This window comes from Gallus gallus, chromosome 5 (assembly GCF_016699485.2).
Source record: "Gallus gallus isolate bGalGal1 chromosome 5, bGalGal1.mat.broiler.GRCg7b, whole genome shotgun sequence".
Taxonomy (NCBI): Eukaryota; Metazoa; Chordata; class Aves; order Galliformes; family Phasianidae; genus Gallus; species Gallus gallus.
The window spans coordinates 49,321,386-49,343,269 of record NC_052536.1 but is presented as its reverse complement, the minus strand read 5'-3'; the positions used below and the strand labels follow the sequence as shown (position 1 = coordinate 49,343,269).

The 21,884-nt window shown below is 43.5% G+C and overlaps 1 protein-coding gene across 20 annotated transcripts in view; it reads right to left on the bottom strand.

The window, feature by feature from the left end:
* The window catches only part of TRAF3 (TNF receptor associated factor 3), a 69,388-nt gene extending 49,561 nt beyond the window's left edge, over positions 1-19,827 (bottom strand). For 9 of the 20 annotated variants that reach the window (XM_046942502.1, XM_015287819.4, XM_046942504.1 and 6 more), the window contains exons 1-3: positions 19,725-19,827; positions 18,804-18,859; positions 836-977 (exon numbers count right to left, since the gene is read on the bottom strand). The gene's annotated coding sequence lies outside the window, so the exon portion shown is untranslated. Of the gene's footprint in view, positions 1-835; positions 978-16,399; positions 16,619-16,705; positions 16,801-16,871; positions 18,099-18,803; positions 18,860-19,724 lie in introns of all 20 variants that reach the window. The other 11 variants (XM_046942505.1, XM_015287820.4, XM_040701282.2 and 8 more) reach the window with 6 other exon arrangements.
* Positions 19,828-21,884: the final 2,057 nt, after the last annotated feature.

Sequence of the window (21,884 nt, the reverse complement as noted above, 5' to 3'; positions counted from 1 at the left end):
GCTCTCTGAGGACACGACCCCTACTGCTCACCCAGAGAACTCAGAAATACTCTGTGCTTTTGTCAAGAATTTGAAAGGAGCATCTGTTTCACTTTTTCTTGTCCAAACTTATTTTACAGTTAAAACCAAAGGCAAACAGGACTGCCAGCTTTCTGTAGGACTACCTTTTGTTTCCAAACTCCAGAAAAAGCAAGGTGCAACAAGGAAGGAAAGGAGAACCTCAAAAATATTTAATGTACCATTCTAAAATATTTCTTCCTCTTGACTAAGGAAGTAGCTAACATTTATCCTATTTCTAAGCTATTTCCAAAAGAACAATTCTCCCACTGGTGTTCCGTGAAATAGAGATAATAACGCTTACCTTGGTTGCAAATAGAATAACATTGATAAAATGTACCAAAAATTTATTAACAAAGAAACCTCCACATACTATCAGGCATCATAACTCCACCAGTCAGACAGTACAGGAGAACTTGCTAAATAGTCCACTCGAATTGTGTGGAAGACAAAAGAAGAGCAGTGCTACAAGAGGGCTGGCTTACAGAAACGAGAGAAACTTGCTTGAGATTTGAGGTATCACACCCGAAAGCAAGTTCAAGCACTGAAGGTGATTTGTAAAATTAATACCATCAACTTTGAGATGTGAAAACATAAAGGAGAATAAGGTACTTTACGGTTTCACACAATTACAGGAATTCTACCACTACCCCCCACCCCCTCAAAACAAAACCAAACCAAAACAAAACAAGAAAACAACCCTCACACAACCGAAACAAGACTTCTAAAATTACAAAAACGTGTATAGCAAAAAATAAAAATAAAAATCACAACCTACCTGTTTACATGAAAAAAATTCACAGCATAAACACAGTGATACACGAAACTGCAGTGTGTACTTCCAATGGATTAATATATTGTCTCCTGCTGCTGAGAGCTGGTCTTGATTCAGTTAAAGCCTAAGCACTCAGGCTTTCCTGCTGGGAAACAAACAAGTAAAGTTGGTTTCAAGTGTCTTCTTTTAATATACAGAAACAATTCTCCCAAGCTTGAAGGCATAAAAGAGAAATAGTATGTTAAAGTTGCATGAAATCATACAAATGACATCAACTCAAAAAGCCACACTGAGATTTATTAGTTGACTAGAGAATTCATTGCAAAAATGTATTTACTTCATAGAGGAAGTCACCACTGTCACCACGGAGTGAGTCAAGCTGATCTGCAAGAATGTTTTACATAATGGGAAAATTTTTATTGGCCAGAGGTTCACAGTGTTCTTAAATTTCCAGAAACTGCAGATGTAAAGATACTTCTGTTAACCTGAACCAAAACCAAGAAAAGAAACTATCTATCTGAGATGCATGCTCCATTTCTCAACACAGATCTAATTTTACTAGCTACTGTACTTGAACCTATTCAGCATAGGAAACATTCTCACTCAGATGAAAAAGAGAGGACATACGAAGACTGAAAACAAAGGTACATTTAATACCACCAAACAGTATTACAACCCATTGGCTAGCATACCAAGGCCATATCTGAGTTGCAGTACTGAGAACTAAATGTAGTTTAAGCTACCAATTTATTCTTGTAAAAAAAAATGAGTATCTGTGAAACAATCAGAGTGGATTTACAAGAAAGCACGATACCATCTTAATTCTTCCATGTTCACTTTACTGGGAAATAAAAGCCAACAAGAGGGCCAACGACCACTACAGTCAGTCAGTAACAAACCAGAAGGTTTTCTTGCCTTCTTCACCAGTGAAAACATACTCCAGCACAGCTACAGCATAAAATCCAGATCACTCATAATAGAGTAACCACAATGAGAGGATCTTTCCTCTATTTTTCAGGGGCTGATAACAGCGTTAAATCAATCAGGCAGCTCAAAATAAAATCAGAGCATAAATTCAAAGCATTGCACTGTTCAAATACTCTTCTCCTTAGTCTGCTGAAAATGCAGTAAATTTAAAAAATCAGATTGTCTAGATTATTGCTTATAGCAATAAGTTTCTGCTTTTGGTTTTGTTTTTTTGTTTTTTTTTCAGAAGGCTAAGGACTAAGCCTTCTTTTTGAATTATACAACTTCTGGAAAGTTGCAAACTGAATAAATATTTTTAATTAACGCAGTAGGTCTTAATTTCAAAAGTATTAGGATTTGAGTTCCAGAGTATTTTAGATTGCAAAAATCAAACGTTAATTAAATTAACTATATAACATCTCAAAAGCAGAAAGACCACATTTGTTTTAATACTGAAATACAACTGACACTGAGGGAAGAGTACAGGAATGCCATCCAGACATGTAGATTAGGAAAGTCAAGGCAAAGATGAAACTAAACTTGGCAAGGGATGTGAAAAATAAGGGATTCTACAGGTATATTGGTTAGAAAAGAAAGTCCAAGGTGAACATAACCCTCTGTCATGGTTTTATGGTTTTTCCATCAGTATTCCACATCATAACATCATGCAGCGCACTGGAAGTTAAAGATTGAATGCTGTAGTTCTGTGGACTGTCAGCATTTCTGGTCTCTTTGTTTCAGAAGAGAAGAATGAACTACAACTCCTAGAAGACTTCATTTTTCCATTTCCATTTTCCATTCAGAGAGAAAGATAAAATGGACTGGGAATCATGAGACCTCCCTCTGCTCCCTGGCTGCTTCAGCTACAACATTCGAGTAAGGACTTCAGTTTCAGAAACTCTCTCTCTTTTGTATTTTATTTGATTTATAAGCTTCAATTTCCAAACATATTGTATTATGTTGTATTATCTCACACTCCACTACTACATTTAGTAAACTAAGTTTTTCCTTCAGCTCATTGCCGCCGTTTTCCTTCATCCAGGCCCATCTCCCATCCTTCTCCTTTCTGCCATCCCCTCCTCTTCCCAGGGCATGGAATGGTGGGTCCCTTCACCCCCGTCACAGAACTAGGTTGAACCTGGAATACCCCTCAATAAATGAGAAGGGAGAAATGGTAACCACAGACATGGAGAAGACAGAGCTACTCAAAAAGTTATTTGCTTCAGTCTCTTACATTCCTAAACTTCTAGGTGGGAACTGGGGAAGCAAAAAACCATCCCACTGTAAGCAAAGAGCTAGTTACAGACCTTCTGATGAGACTGAATGTCTGCAAGCCTATGGCACCCCATGACATGCATCCCAGGGTCCGGACTGATGTAGTTGCCAGGCCACTCTCCATCACATTTGAAAAGTCACAGCTGTCAGGTAAAGCCCCAGTGACCGGAAAAAGGAAGATATGGATTTGAAGGCTGGACTACTCAGTGGCTAAGGAATCAGTTGGATGGTTGCAGCCAGAGGGTTGTGGTCAACAGCTCTATGTGCAAGTGGACACTGGTGATGAGTGGTGTCTTCCACAGGTCTGCCTTGAGACCAGTGCTCCTCAACACCTTTATCAATGACCTGGCATACTGGGATTGAGTACATCCTCAACATGAGGATGTTTCTCACTCAGAGGGTGATGATGCACTGGAACAGGTTGCCCACAGAGGCTGTGGATGCCCCATCCTTGGAGGCATTCCAATACAAGGCTGGATGTGGCTCTGGGCAGCGTGGTCTAGAGGTTACCAACCCTGCCCAAGGCAGGGGGGTTGAAACAAGATGACCTTTGAGGTCCTTTTCAACCCAGGCCATTCTATGTTTGCTCATGACACAAATCTGAGTGGTATAGTTGACACAGCAGAAGGAAGGGATGCCATCCAAAGGGACCAGCACCAGCACGAAAAGTGGGCCCACGTGAACTTAATGAGGTTCAACAATAACAAGCTGAAGGTGTTACACTTCAGTCATGGCAATCCCAGATATGTGTACAGACTGGGAGAACATACTGGGAGCAGCACTGAGGAGGACTTCAGGGTCACGGTGAATGAAAAGCTCAATGCGAGGCAGCAGTGTGCACTTGCAGCCTGAAAGGCCAACAGTACCCTGGGCTACATCAAAACGGAGTGGCCAGCAAGTCAAGGGAGGTGACTGTCCCTCTCTTCTCCGCCCTCAAGAAACCCCATCTGCAGTTCTGCATCCAGTCCTGGGGCCCCTGAAGATGATCAGAGGGGCTGGAGCACCGCTCCCGTAACGAAAGTCTGAGGGAGCTGGGCTTGTTCAGTTCAGTTCAGAGAAGGCTCCAGGAAGACCTCATTGTGGCCTTCTAGTACTTGAGGAGAGCTTATAAGATATTGACTTCTAACATGGGCATATAGGGATAGGACAGAGAGGACTGGTTTTAAACTAGAAGGGGGAAGATTTAGATAAGATATTAGGAAGAAATTTTTTTACTCTGAGTAGTGAGGCACTGAAACAGTTTGCCCAGAGAAACTGTGTATGCCCCCATCCCTGGAGGTGTTCAAGGCCAGGCAGGGTGGGGCCCCGAGCAGCCCAATCTAGTGAGCGGCAACCCTGCCCACAGCAGGGCAGCTGGAACTAGATGACCTTTAGGATCTCTTTCAACCCAAGCCGTTCATTCTATGATTCTATGAAATCAGAAAGCGTATTTTTAACTGTTATCTGGGGACAAACCCACACATTTATGTGGAGGCTCACATTCTATGCTTGGAACATACAGCCCAAGACAAGTAATACAGCTGCATTACCTAAGTAAAATACAACACATCTGAATTGTAGCAGCCAAAGCAATGAACTGCCCCAAAGACCCAAAGTTGCCAGCAGTTTTTCCAGAAACCAGCACAGCTTTTTACATTCCCCAGACAACTGAACAGTTCTCACCCTCACCCTGCACCCAGCCTTTCTATTGGTCTGAACAGCATGGTATTTCCACTGGCTTCATCAGCTTTATCCGCAAAGCGATACCAGTCCCCACCTTCCATGAACTAGCAGGCTGCACTCCCTGTGTGCCTTATCAAAAAACCACAGCCAGAACAATATTGGTTTTGTGGTCTGCCTTAGGTTTTCCACCTAAAGGCAGCTGATGCCCTTCAAATTTTAAGTATAAGCGCAGCTCTTCCTCGTGTGTTATGCAATCAGAAGTCATACTGGAGCAAGTTTAATCTGTTCTTTTGAAAGATGGTCCTAAAAAGATCAGAAACCTTTGAGCCACTGCCATAAGCAAGGGTCATGCCATGAAAGCACCTTTCCTTAATTCAGATAGGAATACAATGCTACAGAGGTTTCAGTAGGTCTTGTAAAATGACATATTTCCACTAGCTTCAGGAAAGGGCCTTAGTACAGTAATACAAAACTGCACCATGACAGAAAAAAAAGAGAAGGCAGTACTAGCAAACCAGATAAGAGGTAAAGGATGCATAAAAAAAGAACTCCTTGCAGCAGCAGCAAACAGATGTATGTGTAACCCTACAATGAAAGGGAGAAAGGAGCAGATGAAGGCAAACAGAATATCACCACACAACTGGAAGACTCCTTTTTTCCTGTAATTGAGACCCCCTGTCCTTCCACTGTACTCCACTCGCAGGCAGATTAAGAAGCCCCCCCTTGGTTGATGACACCAAGCTGAGTAGTGGGAAGGGATGCCATCCAGGACCTGGACAGGCTTGAGAGGTGGGTCCATGCCAACCTCACGAAGTTCAATATGGCCAAGTGCAAAGTCCTGCATCTGGGTAGGGGCAATCCCAAGCACAAATACAGGCTGGGCAGAGAATGGCTTGAGAGCAGCCCTAAGGAGAAGGATTTGGGGGTGGTGGCTGAAAGACTCAACATGAGTCAACGTGAACTTGCAGCCTGGAAAACCAACCGTCTCCTGGGTTGTATCAAGAGAAGCATGACCAGCAGGTCAAGAGAGGTGATCCTGCCCCTCTGCACTGCTCTCACAAGACCCCACCTGGAGTGCTGTGTCCAGTTCTAGGGCCCCCAACACAAGAAATACATGGAGCTGTTAGAACACGTCCAGAGGAGGGCCAAGAAGACGATTAGAGGGCTGGAGCACCTCCCCTTGCAGAGACAGGCTGAGACAGTTGGGGTTTTTCAGTCTGAAGAAGAAAAGGCTCTGGGAGGACCTTATAGCAGCCTTCCAGTACCTGAAGGGGGCCTATAAGAAAGCTGAGGAGGGAATTTTTATAAGGGCATGTAGCAACAGGACAAAGGGAAATGGCTTTAAACTGGAAGACAGTAGATATAGACTAGATATTAGAAAGAAATTATTTACTGTGAAGGTGGTGAGACACTGGAACATGCTGCCCAGAATAGTTGTGGATGACCCCTCCCTGAAGGTGTTCAAGGCCAGGCTGGATGGGGCCCTGAGCAACCTGGTCTAGTGGGTGGTATCCCTGCCTATAGCAGGGGGGCTGGAACTACATGATTGTAAAGGTCTCCTCCAACCCAAATGATTCTATAATTCTATTATATCACTATTTAGAAACAGCTGAGAGTTCGCTACGAATGTATTCACTACTCAGACTTTACACTTACAGTCCAACTATTTCCAAGTCAAGAATATGGACCAGAAACTGTTATGTTCGGGCAAACTGCAGGCAATAGCAACTGATTAAGGATGCATAACATTCCCATACTTGCTTCCCCTACACATTTTTGCCATATTCAATACTGAAAGGTTAGTTTTACTGATTGACACAGAACTGAAGTCATCAGTCCAGTTTCAATTCTCATTTTCCCCATTTCCCAAAGTTAGTTAACTCGGACCATCTTCTCTAACTCATTCTTCCAGGACCATGGCAAAGCTGTAATACTGCCACAAAGAGCACTGACTGTTCCCAGCAACTGCACAAAGAATAACCCAGTCACCACATCATCTCATTCTAGCTATTGAAAACAGATGAATATCCAGCATTAGCCTAGAACAATGGGAGCTGAACTCTTCTGTACTAATTACAGCCATTATATGCTGACCTCTTTATTCAAGCACTGAACATCTCAATACACAGGGTGGTTTAAACAGGGGCCATAGAATGGTGTCTCAAAAGTACAAAGATTAAGGGTTCCTTAGGAGAAACCTTCCTACAGGAGGAAGAGTAGAGAGCAGAAGAACAAAGAAACAACACCAGTTTAAAGGGAGTATCGTAAGGCCTCAGGAAGCTCTACCAGGGCAGTCAGGCCATATATGAACATATGAATTACTATATGCTCTCTAAATGCTTTTGACCCTATTTTACTTACTGTATCTAGTACTTGGCAATAGGCTCTAATGCCTGAGCCCCAGTGACTAACAAGAGCCATTAAGATACTGCTACACCTTTCTTTGGTCTTCACATCTTTCCCTTTGAATTTACCATGCTTACAGCATTAAGAAAAACCACAATGTGGCTCCTTCATTTTTACTGCTCACTTCACAACTTCATACAATGTAAAACTTATGTTCACTGGTGGTTTAAGCAGCATTCATGGTATCAAGGCAATTCTAGCAAACTACAGCTCTGGGTCTGTTCTACAAGTGGGGGAAAGATGCCATTTCATTTCAGTGCTTGCAGCAGCATCAGGACTGACATGTTGCATTCAGTCATAACTTCAGACTTAAGCATTTCATTTAGGATGAGGCTGTAGGCCAAGTATTTTAAGCTCAATGACATTCTGAATTTGATTCAGTATTTGAAAGAAGGAGAACAAGAGAAATTGAAGCTGCATCCTTGATGCAAGAAAAATGTAGGCTATATGAAAATTTAAGAGCAGTGAACTCCCCAAAGCCAATGACTGTATCCCAATCAAGACATGTTCATTTTGAATCGGAATTCTGTTCTCCAGAAAACTTGCATGCAATCCCACTTTGGTATCCATCTGGGAAAGTAATGGACGCATTCTCTATTATTCAATCCTTTAAATCACTGTTGAAAATTTTAACCACCTCAGGAGACAAAAATAGATGCCTAGGCAGTGTATCAGAGAACAATCACAGCTATTGGCATCCTTCTTCTCACTTTTCCAGTTCATTCCACACTATCCCTGCAACTATATCCTATAAAACAGAACATCTTAACCCAGTCCCCTCGACCTCAAATCATGACACAGAAAGAACCATGATAAAAATCCTATCGAAAAATTCTAATAGCTTTTACCATCATTCTGCTATCTTGCAGATGTTTACAAATTACATCTATCCTAGTTTTCCTGGTAAATAGAATTCTATTACTCAGTTTCACATAACTCACTTCACAGAAAAAAAAACACAAGATGAAACAAAAAAAACATCTGGAATTGCATTTAACCTCTGTGAATCACCACAAACATGCTGAAGAGGTGCTGGATTGCTGGATTACACATTGTATCACCTCACTCTTACATTGAAAAAAAGCAGAGTTCATTACTTTATTCCTCTTGGCATCAACTATTGTTACTTTTCTCTTCTTATTGACTGCTGGAACAATATCCTCCTCCTGTTAAAAACCATATGAAAGATAATGAGGACATATTTTTACCTCCTTCACTGGTTTGATATTGTTTTATGTCTCAAACACTCCTCTTTTTTTTTTTTTTTTTCTACTCCATGTGCCTGTGTCACTCTTTCTTACTTATCCTTAACATTCTCACCTCGCTTCATACTTTTTTTTTTTCCTTGGATCTGAGGTCATTAGCAGTGTACTGACTTAGTCAAATAGGTCTGTTGCTATGTGCCAGTGCAAAAGGAAGTACAAATTAGTGATTCACACTTTTTCTCTACAGAGCAGGTAACATTACCGAATTCTTCTTGGTTTCTAAAATGCTTCCTATGGCATCCTACAAGTTTTCTGAATTCTAGTATTCTGCTGTTCTCTTCTCTTTTTGTTATTCTTCCTCCATCATTTCCTACAAATAATGAATTTAATCAGTTCAAGTTAATCTTTCACAAGCTACTTTTTTCTTCTGTTTCTTAACCAGCTCTTTCCTCTCTTTGTCATTGCTAAATCAAGACAAGTATCCACATTTATTATCAAGAGTTTTCCTGTGTATCAATAAACATAAGAGCACCGTCCCATCCACACTCCTTTCCTGAACAGTGTATGTGCAAACAAAATCCTTCATTTACTCCAAATTTCATGTTTGATTGTTCATGTGTTGTTTTTTTCTTAAGCAGAAATAAGTTTCGGCATCCATTTTCAGTGGATCTATTACAACACTGCTTTTATCAGTGTCTAGAACCCCATTACCTTTCTTACCAAAAATAAACACTCTTGATGCACTATAATATTTTGTCCCTTCTTTCCTGACTGTCCTCTCTGATGAACATCCTCATGGGGTACGCTTCTGATTCTATTTGGGCAACAGGGACAATAGCTATTCCTTGCTCTGGAATCTAAGCACTGCAAAGTATACTGGTAAATCCTACTAATTGCAAAGTCTTAGCTTATAAACGCAGTGGTAGCTGCCTAATCAGATACAAGCAAAGGCAGGAGGGAAGAACCAAGGCCAAGATTTGCCAGTATTCGAGTATCTACTAGTAGAGCCCCAAAACAAGAATATCACTACCCTGTCTATACACTATACTGTCTATACACTATCCTACAGCAATGCTTGATCATCTTGAATAGAGATTAACATGATTGACTTTCTTCTAGACTCACTTCCACATTTGGATTGGCCTTACTCAGAAAGCCAAATCATGTCAGTGAGGAATAGCAAGTTCATATTTGATGTGAAGTCATACAGCTGTATGTAACCACTATCTTTTAATTGCCCCTTCACGTGCTATTATTAGCCAACAGTAAATTAATATTAATGATAAAATACTCAAGGTGAAGCTCTCATTCTCTCACACAACAGCTTGTCCATTTCCCCAGTTATCACATAATTGGTAACATTTAAGTAACATTTTATTTTTTTCCCCAAATGGATGACTAAAGCCATCAAAGAGAACCATCCCTCTGTCATTACTTCAACCTACTTGAGGAACTAAGAGCAACTTACAATCACACAGCCCCGTATAAGGTTAGAAAGTAAACAAAGAATTTAATCAAGGATCTCATTTCCTTTTCTTGAAAACAGAAAATTACATATGAAATCCAAAATAATTTAAAACTTCCAACTCCAAGAAGTGGATGTTTGCTAAGCCAGTCCTGCTAGCCAACCTTCAAGCATGCTTTTGAATAAAAATCTGTCAAAAGAAAAAGACTTATGTGTGTGCATATATATTTCCACTTCTTTAAAAAAAATCCCTCTGCTACATTTCTCACTCAGTGCTATTCAGTGCTACCAAACTTTTTTAGCTGGCTACTCACAATCATCTGTACTCTTTAAATCATGCTAAAAATACCTATACTTGTAATGGGAAGAGGGCTGTGGCTTCATGAACCCAATCTAGAATCAAAAATGTTTTGGGGTTGGAAGGGACCTTAAAGATCATCTTGTTCAACACCCACAACTAACTTCTCTTCCTGTTGACCAGCACCATTTCTAAAAATTAGGTTGTGAGGCTTTTGTTGTTGTTGTTTTTTGTTTTTCTGTTTACAGCTCTGTGGTATGGAAGATACCAAAGACCTCACTCACCAACCCTGCCTTGCCATCTTTGAAGGAGTCCTAACAGCAAGGATATGCTTGCTAATGCACATTGTTTTAAATTAATATGTACGAAGAGTTGAGTGCCCAATCATGGGCGTTAAGCACAATTTTAGATCTCCTAAAGTATCCAAGACATGCAGAACAGGTAGATATGTTTTTAGACACATCGGAAATTGCAGAGGTTCAAAGCAACAACTTCAGACCATTCAGACTGGGATAAGCTATGGCATTTATGATAGTACTATATGCCTACATATCGGCACCACAGTTTGTTGCCTGAGCTTTTCCTGAAAACCACTAATCAGCCATGGCTCAGGCAAACAAATACTATCGTTCTGTTGTTCAGTTGAAAAAAACACTGCTCCTCAAAAAGAAAAACAAGCAGACAGCAGGCAGCAAGAAGATTGAACTCCAATTTATATGGGTGTTAACACTGTAATGGTCAGTCTAATTCACTTGGGGATTTTAAAAATCAAGTACATCTTGACACTGAATTTCTTTAGTACTACAGTATCCTCATCTACATGGTAGTGGTGTATGACAGTAACTCAGAGCCATCTTTCAAACAGATGAGAGTTACAACAAAAGAGGCAGCTGCTAGCATCTAAATCACCCATGCAAAAAGTGTATGCTTTGCTTCTTCCATGCCTCCTTCCCATGGAAACAGCCTGTCTTTTCAGTATCTTGTCTATTTATTTCAAACTGGGAAAAAAAAAAAAAGAAAAAGAAAAAAAAAAGAAAAAAAATTTGTAAGTATCACTGCCTTTGAAAAGTATTTTAATAAAAAGAAATCATTTAAAAAAAATAGGGGGGTTGGGGAGATTGTAAAAGCAGCTCTAGGTAGATGTCTGCTTCCATTAGGTATATAAATATTTCAATCCCAGCAGCACCATCTAATGGAGAGCTCACCAATTTTTTTCCCCTTCTTTAACATGACAAACATTTTATTTTAGAGGTGTTAACAACTGGTACTTTAACACATGCCCTATTTATTACGCTACAAAAACTGATTATCTACAAGAGAAGCCAAGTCATTTTTCCACAGGCAGCAATCTGACAGCCCTTTTTTCACAGATATTTTCACGTGCAAATTTGTTAAGTACAGTAGGAAGTTTGTTTAACCAGGAGATAAGAGTTTGGTTAGAAATATGTAAAAACAAAATATTTGTGAAGAAGCAAGGATAGTTTAAAAATACCTCATGAATGTTTAAGCTTTCTCTTCAAAAGCAAAAGAGGGAAAGGACAAGTCTAAGGACAATGCTGAATCTTAACCACAGCAACCAAAGTCACTACCTACACCTGCTAGAAGTCAAGTCCAGCTCTCCAAGATATCTTTAAGGTTGCTCTTCTGCTACAAAATATATGTAGAGATTGGCAGTAAATGAACAAAAAGCATCAGTAAAGCATGCAGTAAGATGACAGCTGGCAATTTCCACTCTGTCTCATTAACAACATTTTCTCATGAAAACAAACATGTCAGGAGAGCATACAGTTACATATGAAATGAATCTACAAGTACTTTCTTCCTCACTGCATTTTGTTCCCCTTTTCCCTCATACCATTTGGTGCATCACAACACTGCAAGGAAGGTCTCAACTACTCCGTATTTTGCCAGCTAGCTCAGCACACTGACACTCTTGCTCTGGAATAAGCACCTTTTTACATACAGCTTTAAAGGACTTTCAAAGCCTACCTCACCTATCCAGTTTCTAAACAGTCAACCAATACACTGAGTTTGTATCAAAAACCAAACCTCTTAGTGAATCATGTTATAAAGTTACACCATTATACTTCAGCTATAAGTACTAATGGCTTTGTATATACAAACAACATAATTCCAAACTCCTTCTACACCTATTCTGGAAGGATCTCTTCATACAGAATGCTGTGGGCAGAAATTTGTTTGCTTATCTTAATTCTTTAAACTAAACAAAAAAAAAAAAAAAAAAACACACAGGCAAACAGTGGGGAGAGTAAATCCCCTAAACTCCCTCAAGAAGTTATTGGGTAAAATACTCAAAGTTACATTGCTAAGCAAACTTTCTTAAAATGAAAGTGAAGCTTTCAGGAATTTATAAGAAGGAAAGGAGAAGAAGGGGAATTTATGGGCCCGGGTGCCAAGAAATAGCAGATGGAGAACACAAACAACAAATAACAATAAACTTGTTTTACCTTCCCGGGGATTGCCAAGAGCATTCTTCTGCACATGCTCCAAGAAAGTGTCAAAATACCTTACTATCACATAGATTAAAAAAACTGCTGAGCAGCACAGCAGCAATATCCACTACTATAACTACAATGCAGGATGCATTGGTATTTCCATTATGTATCGACACCTTCAGTGAGGAGAAATGCATATTTACCAACGGCATGTATCCTGAACTAAAACGCAAAAGGACACTGCTCCCCTCTCAAGGATACTGTTCTGAACAGAAAAGAAAACAGTGAAGTGGATGTCATAAGAGAGCGTTTAAAGATTTAAGGACATGCAGACTTCAGACAATAGTAGGGTACATTCTAGGGCCATTTTTAGTGGCCTGGGAGAGCCTGTTAACTTATCTTGGGTGGAGGGAAAAAAGAAACAGGAAGCTACAGAGAGGTCAAAGGAAAGCTGATTTACAGATAAAGAGTATTAGTCAAAAGTATGAAAATAAATACAAGTCTGAAAATAAGTATTTCAAAAGAAAAGTGATGGAAAAGGGGAGTAAAGCAAATGGGAAAATGTACTCAGTCATTTTGCTCATGTGAGATGAGAACACCTTGGAATAAAGTCACCCTTTCACAACTTAAACTTACAAAAGATATGGAATGACTGAAAGCAGTCCTTTTCATAAGGGCATGTAAAGACAGGACAAGGGAAATGGATTTAAACTGGAAGAGAGTAGATATAGACTAGATATTAGGAATAAATTTGTTACTATGAGGGTGGTGAGACACAGGAACAGGTTCCCAGTGAGGTTGTGGATGCCCCCTCCTCAGAGGGGCTCAAGGCCAGGCTGGATGGGGTGCTAAGCAGCCTGGTCTAGAGGGACGTGTCCCTGCCTATAGCAGGGGGTTGGAACTAGACAGTCTTAAAGGTCCCTTCCAACCCAAACCATTTATGATTCTATGAAATTAATCCACTTCCATGAATCAGACGAAGAAACCTGAGAAGTTAAGAGCATTTACATTGTTTGTATTTCTCTTCCATCTCAATTTATTTGGCCAGTCTGTATAGGAGTATTTCATTAATAACTGAACTGCACAAAATACAGAAAGCAGAGTCAGTTAGGATGGCTTAAAGGAGATTTAAACAAGCAGAAGGCAAATGGAAAATTTAAGGCTGTACTTCCTAAGCAAAAATTGAGATTTAGAGAAGTCATTAAATAAATGGTCAGAAGACATCACCCAAGGAAATTTACTCTGGGGAAGGTTCTTTGGTGCTTAGGGACATGATTTAGTGGAGGATTGTTAAAGTTAAGGTAGTTTGGTTAGGTTGCAGTTGGACTTCCAACTGCCTGTTCCAACCTGAGCAACTCTATGATTCTATGGTTCTTCTCTTTGGAAAAGCAGAGGCAATGGATAGTAAACGGGTAAAGTTTACTGGTACTACGTACCCACTATGAAAGGCTCCAGCAATTGTCCTATTTATCTCTCTCTCAAGCACATGGACAAGCTTACATAATGAATTTCATTCACATTGCCAAATTTTGGTTCATGAGCTGAGCTTTGCTGTTAAAAAGTTATTTTAGGCACATTTATTGTGAGAGTAAGCTGGTTCCATAGAATAAGGAATAATTATTAGTGCTCTAGAACAACCAAAGCAGAAAGCTGGGAATAAGTAAAAGCACCCTTCTGACAAATTGTTGTGTACTCTCAGCTTCCTAAAACACTGCATATTTGCTGTGCACAACAATGCAAGAGCTGTGAAACAAATTCTACTTCCTGCCCCATAGTACTGATGGAGCAGAATGGTACAGCCCTGCAGAAGAGACAGAACAGGATACTTCCACACTGCTCATACAGTTTGTTTCATTTGTTTCATCAATGGATAATGCTCATACTGCCAGGCTCTGTCTCAGCACATCATCTCTGATGCCCTCAGACTACAGGAAAGCACCACTATTTCCATTTTTACAGACTAGGAAAAGGCAAAACCAGAAGGGGCCAGAGGCCAGGCACACACAAGCCACAAAACGTATTATAAGTATCCTCAGAAGTCCCAGCCAGTTACTACCTAACACTAGAAGCACCTAAGTATCAGTCCCTTAGTATCAAGTCCAAATACACCAGATAACAATAACCAAGACACCAGTGGGAGATGCACCAGCAGGCTCTACACCTTTCCTAATCTCAGTAATTGTTTTAACCACTTGGCTGGGGCACCATGCTTCCTCTTACTCCATTTCTCAGGCACAGAGTTTTCATTATTCCTGGCATAGCAGAAGAGTTTGAAGAGAAGGAAGTGACACTATGCTTAACTGGCCTGTGGCTGACTATGAGAATGCTCCCCAGGGAAGTAGAAAACATGGCTTGGAATCCCCCTTCTGCCCCTGGGACACCAGCATGATGTCACACCACTCAGCACTGCAACAAAGATCCTCATTGCTTTGGCCGCACGGAATGACTTACAGTACAGACATTTAGAGGAACAAGGGAACAGCCTCTGGGTCTCCTAGATCTTACACTGGTATGTTCAGCAGACCATCTTCTCTTGATCCACAGACTCTAGAGCTTGTGGGAACAAAGTAGCAACCAGACCAGAAAGGCACTTTGTATCTTACAGTAGCACCTGCAACATGATTTTCAAGACAGGCCAAATCAAGATAATTCATTTTCTTAGATGCTTAAGAAAGCTGTGAAGACTCACACCCATCCAAGACAAGTTTGGAATGCCATATCTTGCTTTGTTTACTGAAAGATGCTTTCTTTTACTACTGCAGAAACCACAAACTCAGACAAGTTCAGCATTACTCCAAATATTAAGCTTCTGTAATAATGAGCTTCCATACAGCCATCATTACAGCATGTAAAAGAGAAGTTCCTCACTCTTGCATGAGCTGTGTGGACTTCTTTCAGTAAAGTTTTTGTCTGAGGCATTTGCTATGCATACTGTATATATTCACTTCAGATAATTTATACCATATTAGAGAATGATTGGTGATTTTATCATTGTAAATAACCTACAGAATGTTCACTCTGTACAGCAGATAAATCTATTTCATGAGTGAGTCTTTTATGACAGTACATAAAGTAATAGTGGAACTATAAAACGCTCCAACCTAAAGTATTTCTGCTATCACAGAATCACAGAATGGCCTGGGTTGGAAGGGACCTCGAGGATCATGAATCTCCAACCCCCCTGCTGGGCAGGGCCACCAACCTCTCCATTTACTAGACCAGGCTGCCCAGGGCCCCATCCAACCTGGCCTTGAACACCTCCAGAGATGAGGCATCCACAACCTCTCTGGGCAGCCCGTTCCAGCACCTCACCACTCTCCTTGTAAAGAACTTAATGCTATGCCCAATGCTGTTCTAATGCTTACAGTTTGCAGCAATCAATCTTGATGTCAAACTACACAATAACCCAGTTTACAGCAGAAGGGAGCCAGGGACAGAGGCCACCACATGTACAATATGGAACTTCTGCATCCTTGAGCATGTTGAGACTTCTCTTCCCATGCTGCCCTTTGCTGGATCAAATGCAGGATTCTACTAGAATCATACTTTGCGTATGTGAAGTAAATCAGTATGGAAGAACAACGGGATAGAAATCAAAGGCTTAACATTTTCGGGGTGCGGAGAGGATTAGTGACCTACAGTTGCTATGTATAATTTTAGAGACACTTGCCCTCTTAACCTAGTTACAAAGCCAACAGTCAGTAGCAATTGAAGTCACAATGGCAACAATATTCTACTGTATGTGCTAGGGTAGAAAACACTTCCAGGAAGAAAAAAAAATCCAAAAGAACTACACATGTATCACAATTTCCAATATCAAATCATCTTTTTTACCTTATTTTCTTCTTAAGTTCTTTGATATTTCTGCTTAATGCTTTCCTTACTGGTTTTCTAGGTTCTCTTTTTGGAGGGGGGGTAGGGGGTCTCTATTTTCACTCCTATTAGCACAGACAAGAGAGCACCTCTTCCTACTTCCTACTCTGCAGACACCTAATCATTGCAAGCTGCCACCTCTTTCCTCCGAATTCTCTATCCCTTCTCTTTTTCTCTTGTCTGAAAAAGAAAATAAAAAAAATTAAAGACAGAGAAATAGAAAAGTGTTATTTCTCAAAACAAGCATAAACAGACTTTCCCACTTACTACAGGGTGGGCTTCCAGCAGGCAGAGCTGGGAGACCAGTTACATTCTCTTTGCCAGCCCTTTGTTGCTGTGGTTTCTATGTCACCACTTCATCACTGCAGGTTAAAAAAACAGTATAATAAGACCTTGCATGGCTACAGCACTTTTCCTTATGTTACAGTCATACCTTTCTCTTAATGCTCAAACGTACACAACTCTCCCTCTCTTGGCTTCTTTTCCCCATATCACATCTTGAAATCTCTGATTTCACTCTCTCCTACCACTTTTGGTGTTCCTGAGCCATAGGCCAAAAATGCCAGGAGGTTTTAAATACAAGCATCATATTCAGAAAGTACCCACCCACAGCCATTAAAAAAAAAAAAAAAAAACCTTAAGTCTTGGCAATTCTTTAAAGGAACTGTGCACAAGAACACAGACATCTGAAACCAGTGTGTAATGAGTAGTCTTCAGACATCATAAGATTTAGCACCTTCAATTAAGAAACACTATTGTAACAAAAAAAAAAAATGGAATCCAGCTGTTGCATCATCTGAGATACTGCAAGAATAACACATTCTGATGTCTAATGTCTATTCATGCAAAGCCAATTCAGAATACTGGATTAGATTTAAGTCATACCTATTTTTAAACTACCTTACTTTTTAATCTTCAGAACTCTGATTGCCTGCTTACCAATGTATTTACATACCAGTGATTTAACAGCAAAAGTCAGAAATTAAGATTGCTGGCTTTTTTTTAGAAATATCTACTAATACAGTATTGAAAAACATGTTCCTCTTCTATCACTTAAACTTGGTATTACAGACAAGAACGATACACAGATCCAAAATGCAGCAAATGCTGAAATGCTTTAGAAAACAAACTGTGTTAGCACAGACTGGTAAGACCCCTTTAAGAATTTTTTGTCACTGCTGTTAAGTACTGCCATCTTAAATGGTTTTCCAAGGTACCAACAGTAAATATATATGCTGACGTGATGATGATCAAATTCTCTAAATCCACACCAGAACCGCTTCCCAAAGCCAGTATCACCAAACCTGGTTGCAAGAGGACCTCCGGCAAGCCTGGAGACTTGCTCTTCCAAAGAGGATACTGAAGGAGAATTAATTTGCTCTGATACTGAATGTATTTCACCTTTCTACATCGTAGGTAAAGCTACCGTTGGAAGCTCTGAATCAATGTCAGATTTCAGTAAAACACCTACCATTCTCATGCTGTACTGAAGCAACTTTTATAACCTCCCAGTGCAGTCTGCTTGCAGTGCCCAAACTCATGACACATCAGTGTTTCCGTTATCAGGCTGTATTAAAGGGGTTTCCCAGCCCAGCCACAAAGAACTCTGATTCAGTACAAATATCCAAGTACCTCTTCTCTTAACATCAAAACCTTCTCCCTAGGCAAAATAATTAACATTTATATCTCCATTACTCCATGCACACTTCAGTACAGATTGCCATTAATAGAGACTTTGAGTCAAATAGCGCATCTTGAAGGAAAACATGCATTATGTTATCATCTCTTTAGTCGTAACTCCAACAGTCAATGTATCCTTTAAATTCACACTTCTGTGCAAGTCAGTACCCATTCCGAATACAGACTTCGCAATTTCATATTTAGCCGCTTATCCGCTGCGCTGCATCCAGCCAACGTGCCTTTACATCACACACCGAGCTCCGTTCTGGTCTATGAATGCAAGTTGAGATTAGTGCACAGCATTGCCACACGCATTCCGTGGGACGAACCAACAGCGAAAAAATACACAGCTCTACTGGAGAATAAAAGCACGCATACCACAATGCACAGGACTCTGATAGATCTCAGCACGCTAGTGAAGTCCCTGACCCAAGGAGACTGCAAATTTCCAATTGTATCATCGGAACTTCCCACATTTACTACTACAGAAGCAGAAAAAGATTAAAAACGTTCTAATGCGTGGTACAGACCCACCCAGAGGGGCACACACAGCCTTTCATGTCACACACAGGCTCTGACTGGCAGAACGCAAGATTCCGCCTCCCAGCACTAAGACCATCTCAGTTGTTTCTCCACACGTAATCCAGATCTCAGACACAAATAAATCAAGATGTAAATGCCTTACCTTCCTATTTTACAAGCCACTGCAGTTCTCAGATTATGAGTCAGTCATAGGTTCATCTGCAGAGGAATGACTCAGTATAAACTTTTAAACACTCGTTATTTTCCCTAACCCTACAACGCGATCATTAATTCAAGCGAGCAAAACGCGATGCTGCAAAAGCAGCGCAGGAGACGGATGGCGTAAAAAAAAACCAAAAAACAACAAAAACAACAAAAATAAAGCCACCAAAGCGCTGCCCGCTCCCGCCAGACAGCGAGAGGCCGTTCTATGTAGGAAAAGTGGCTCCGTCCACAACTCCTCCCGCACCGCCGGGGCCGCTCCGTGACAGCGGCGGCGGATGTCCCGCACGGACCGGAGCCGCCCGCCCCTCTGCCGGGGCTCGGAGCCGCGGAGGGCGGCGGACTCGTGGGGGGGCCCCGCTCGGCACCGGGAGCGGAGCGGCGCGGCGGCTGCCGGCAGTGCCCCTTTAAAGGCCTTCGTCCCGCCCCCAGCACCGCATATGGAGGGAGCCAGGAGCGGAGCGAGGCTTCTGCATTCAAACGCCACATCAAACGCCGCAAGCGCCTCTCCCGCACGGCTCCAGGCCGGGCCCGACGGCGGCTCCCCCCGCGGCACGCAGCCCCCTGGGCGGCGGGAGGAGGACAGAAAGAAAGGGGAGGGGGGGAAGGGGGGAAGAGAGGTGAAAATAAGCGAGCGAAAACGGGGCACCTGCAGAGCGCCGGGCTGCGTCCGGGGGGCAGAGCCCGCGCCGCCGCCGGGGTCCGGCAACAGGCGGAGCGCCCGGCCCCGCAGCCCGCCGCGCCGCGCCTCGGCTGGGCGGGCGGCGAGAGCCAGGGCACGGCGCGGAGCCGAGGGAGCCCGAACCCACCCGAGCCCCGCTCCGGCGCGGCACCCCGTCCCCGTGTCGAGCCGAGCCCCTACCTGCGAGCGAGCGAGCGTGCGTGCGGCGGCGGCGGGGCGGCAGCAGCTGGAGCCCGGCGAAGGCGACCGCCAGCCCGACGGAAAGTCCCTGCCGCTCTGCGCCGTCTCCCCCCGCCCCACACTTCCTCTCCCGCCCGCTCAGGCTGGAAATCCCCGGCGAAACCCGCTCCTCCTCACACACCGAGGGGCGGGCCCGGCCCGGCCGCTCAGCGCGCAGGCGACAGCCGGGGGCCGGGCCTGCCTTACCCGGCTGCACCTGATGCCGCCGATACTCTCTGCCCGCCGCCGCGGGGCAAAGCTCGGGGGGCAGAAGGAGCGCGGGGCTCGGCGCCACGCGAGAGGGGCGGGCTGCTCGGGGCGGGGGGTGGTGCTAGGGGGCTCGGTGCTGGGGGGCTCGGCGCGGGGCCGTGGGGAGCTCAGCCCGGGGTTGTGCGTCGCCCCGGGGACGCGCCCTGAGGCGCCGGCAGCGGGCGTTGCGTTGCGGCGCGGCCGGGCGGGAGGGAAGGAGGGAGGCGGCGCGCGGCGGCCGTTGGGCCGCGCGGGAAGGCTGAGGGGGGGGGCCGCGGCCCCGCTCTCCTCACAGCGAGAGGATCCGCACAAAGGGCCGCTTGGAACGCGGTCGCCTTTATTTAAAAAACGCCGCTGGGGAGGGAAAAAAAAAAGGGGGAGGGGAAAAAGAATGGGGGAAAAAAAAAAAAAAAAGAAGAAAGAAAAGAAAAACGAGCGCGGGGAGGGAGGGAGAGAAGAGTCTGGAAAAGAGCAGAAAGGAGCCGCGAGTCGGAGCGTCTCGCCCCGGGCGGGAGAGCGGGTGCCGACCCCCGGGCTGAGCCGGGCACTGCGCTCCCCGGCGCCGGGAGAGGAGGAGATGCTGACAGCCGTTAGCAGCCCGTCAGCCCGGCCAGCCGGCTGAAATAAATGCCTGCATCAAGCTCCGCTTGTATCGTGTTATGTCCTGATTAGGGCAGATGTTTGACGGGCATCAGAGGTGTCTCTTTTACGCAGGGAGCACGATACGGCTTGTCGGCTCCCCGCAGCGGGCTGGGAGCGGAGGAAGAGGCTCGGCCGCTCCGGGGTGCTCGGCGGGAGCTGTGCGAAGGGGCTGCAGCCGCCCGGGGACGTGGGGAGCGTAGGGACCGGCAGAGCCGAGCACGGAGAAATGTGTGGTGTTTGGCCAGTTTCACTGGGATGAGGTCACCGTCCTTTTCGTACGTTGTTTATCGAGGATCGCTAGGGAGGAACGGCGGGATGCGTGATCCTGAACGGGCGGGCTGCGCGTCATAGCCACCGCTTGCAGCATCTCCCCGTGTCCCCAAATCCATCCTGACCCTCCCCGTTCGATCCGCATCCCCCGCATCTGTGCAACGCCCACGCCAACTTGCCCGGCGAACCAAACATCTCCTGCTCCGCTGTGTCCTCATCAGACCCCAAATACGACGCTCGGCTGGCACTGCTAATTCCCTCCTCGTGTGCTGTTTTTCTTCCTCATCCCACCTCTCCGCTCTCCCCCCTCCCTCCCTCTCCCTCCTTTTGCTGCTGTCCCCGGGAAGAGGCTGGCATAGCTGTCAAGACAACTGCGCCTTTTGCAAAGATGCTGTGAACCTGTGATCGGAAAGACAATCTAAGACCGATGTCTTAAATGTTCCCATCACTTGCTCGGGATTGCTTAGCTCTGGCATGGCTGGCAGGGCTGAGTGCTGAGCCCTGATCCCTCCAGCAGCAGGGCTGTAAATAAGTTTCCATCATAAACATGCCTGCAATTTCCTTCCTTGCTGCTCTTTTTTGCTGTCGTATGTTTGTCCTCTTGATTTGCCCTGAAAAAAAAACAACCGAAAACAAAAACAAAAAAGGAAGAAACATAATAGGATTGCAGTGCTGCTGATAGCTTTGACAGTTATACTAATGTATTCTCCCCCCCCTCCAAAAAAAAGCACTGAAAACAAACTCTTATACTATCTTTAAGATGTCAAGCAGAGGCTTTTCCATATTTAAAAGTGTCAGTAGCTGAAGTGTTGATCTGATTAAATACCTCCCGTTCCGAGTGCCTTGTTGTTTTTTCTGTATCACAGTTACGAGTTTTTAAAGAATTCTAATATCACAGAATTGTGGAACATCTCAAGTTGATGATCCATGAGGATCATCGAGTCCAACCCCTGGCTCCAC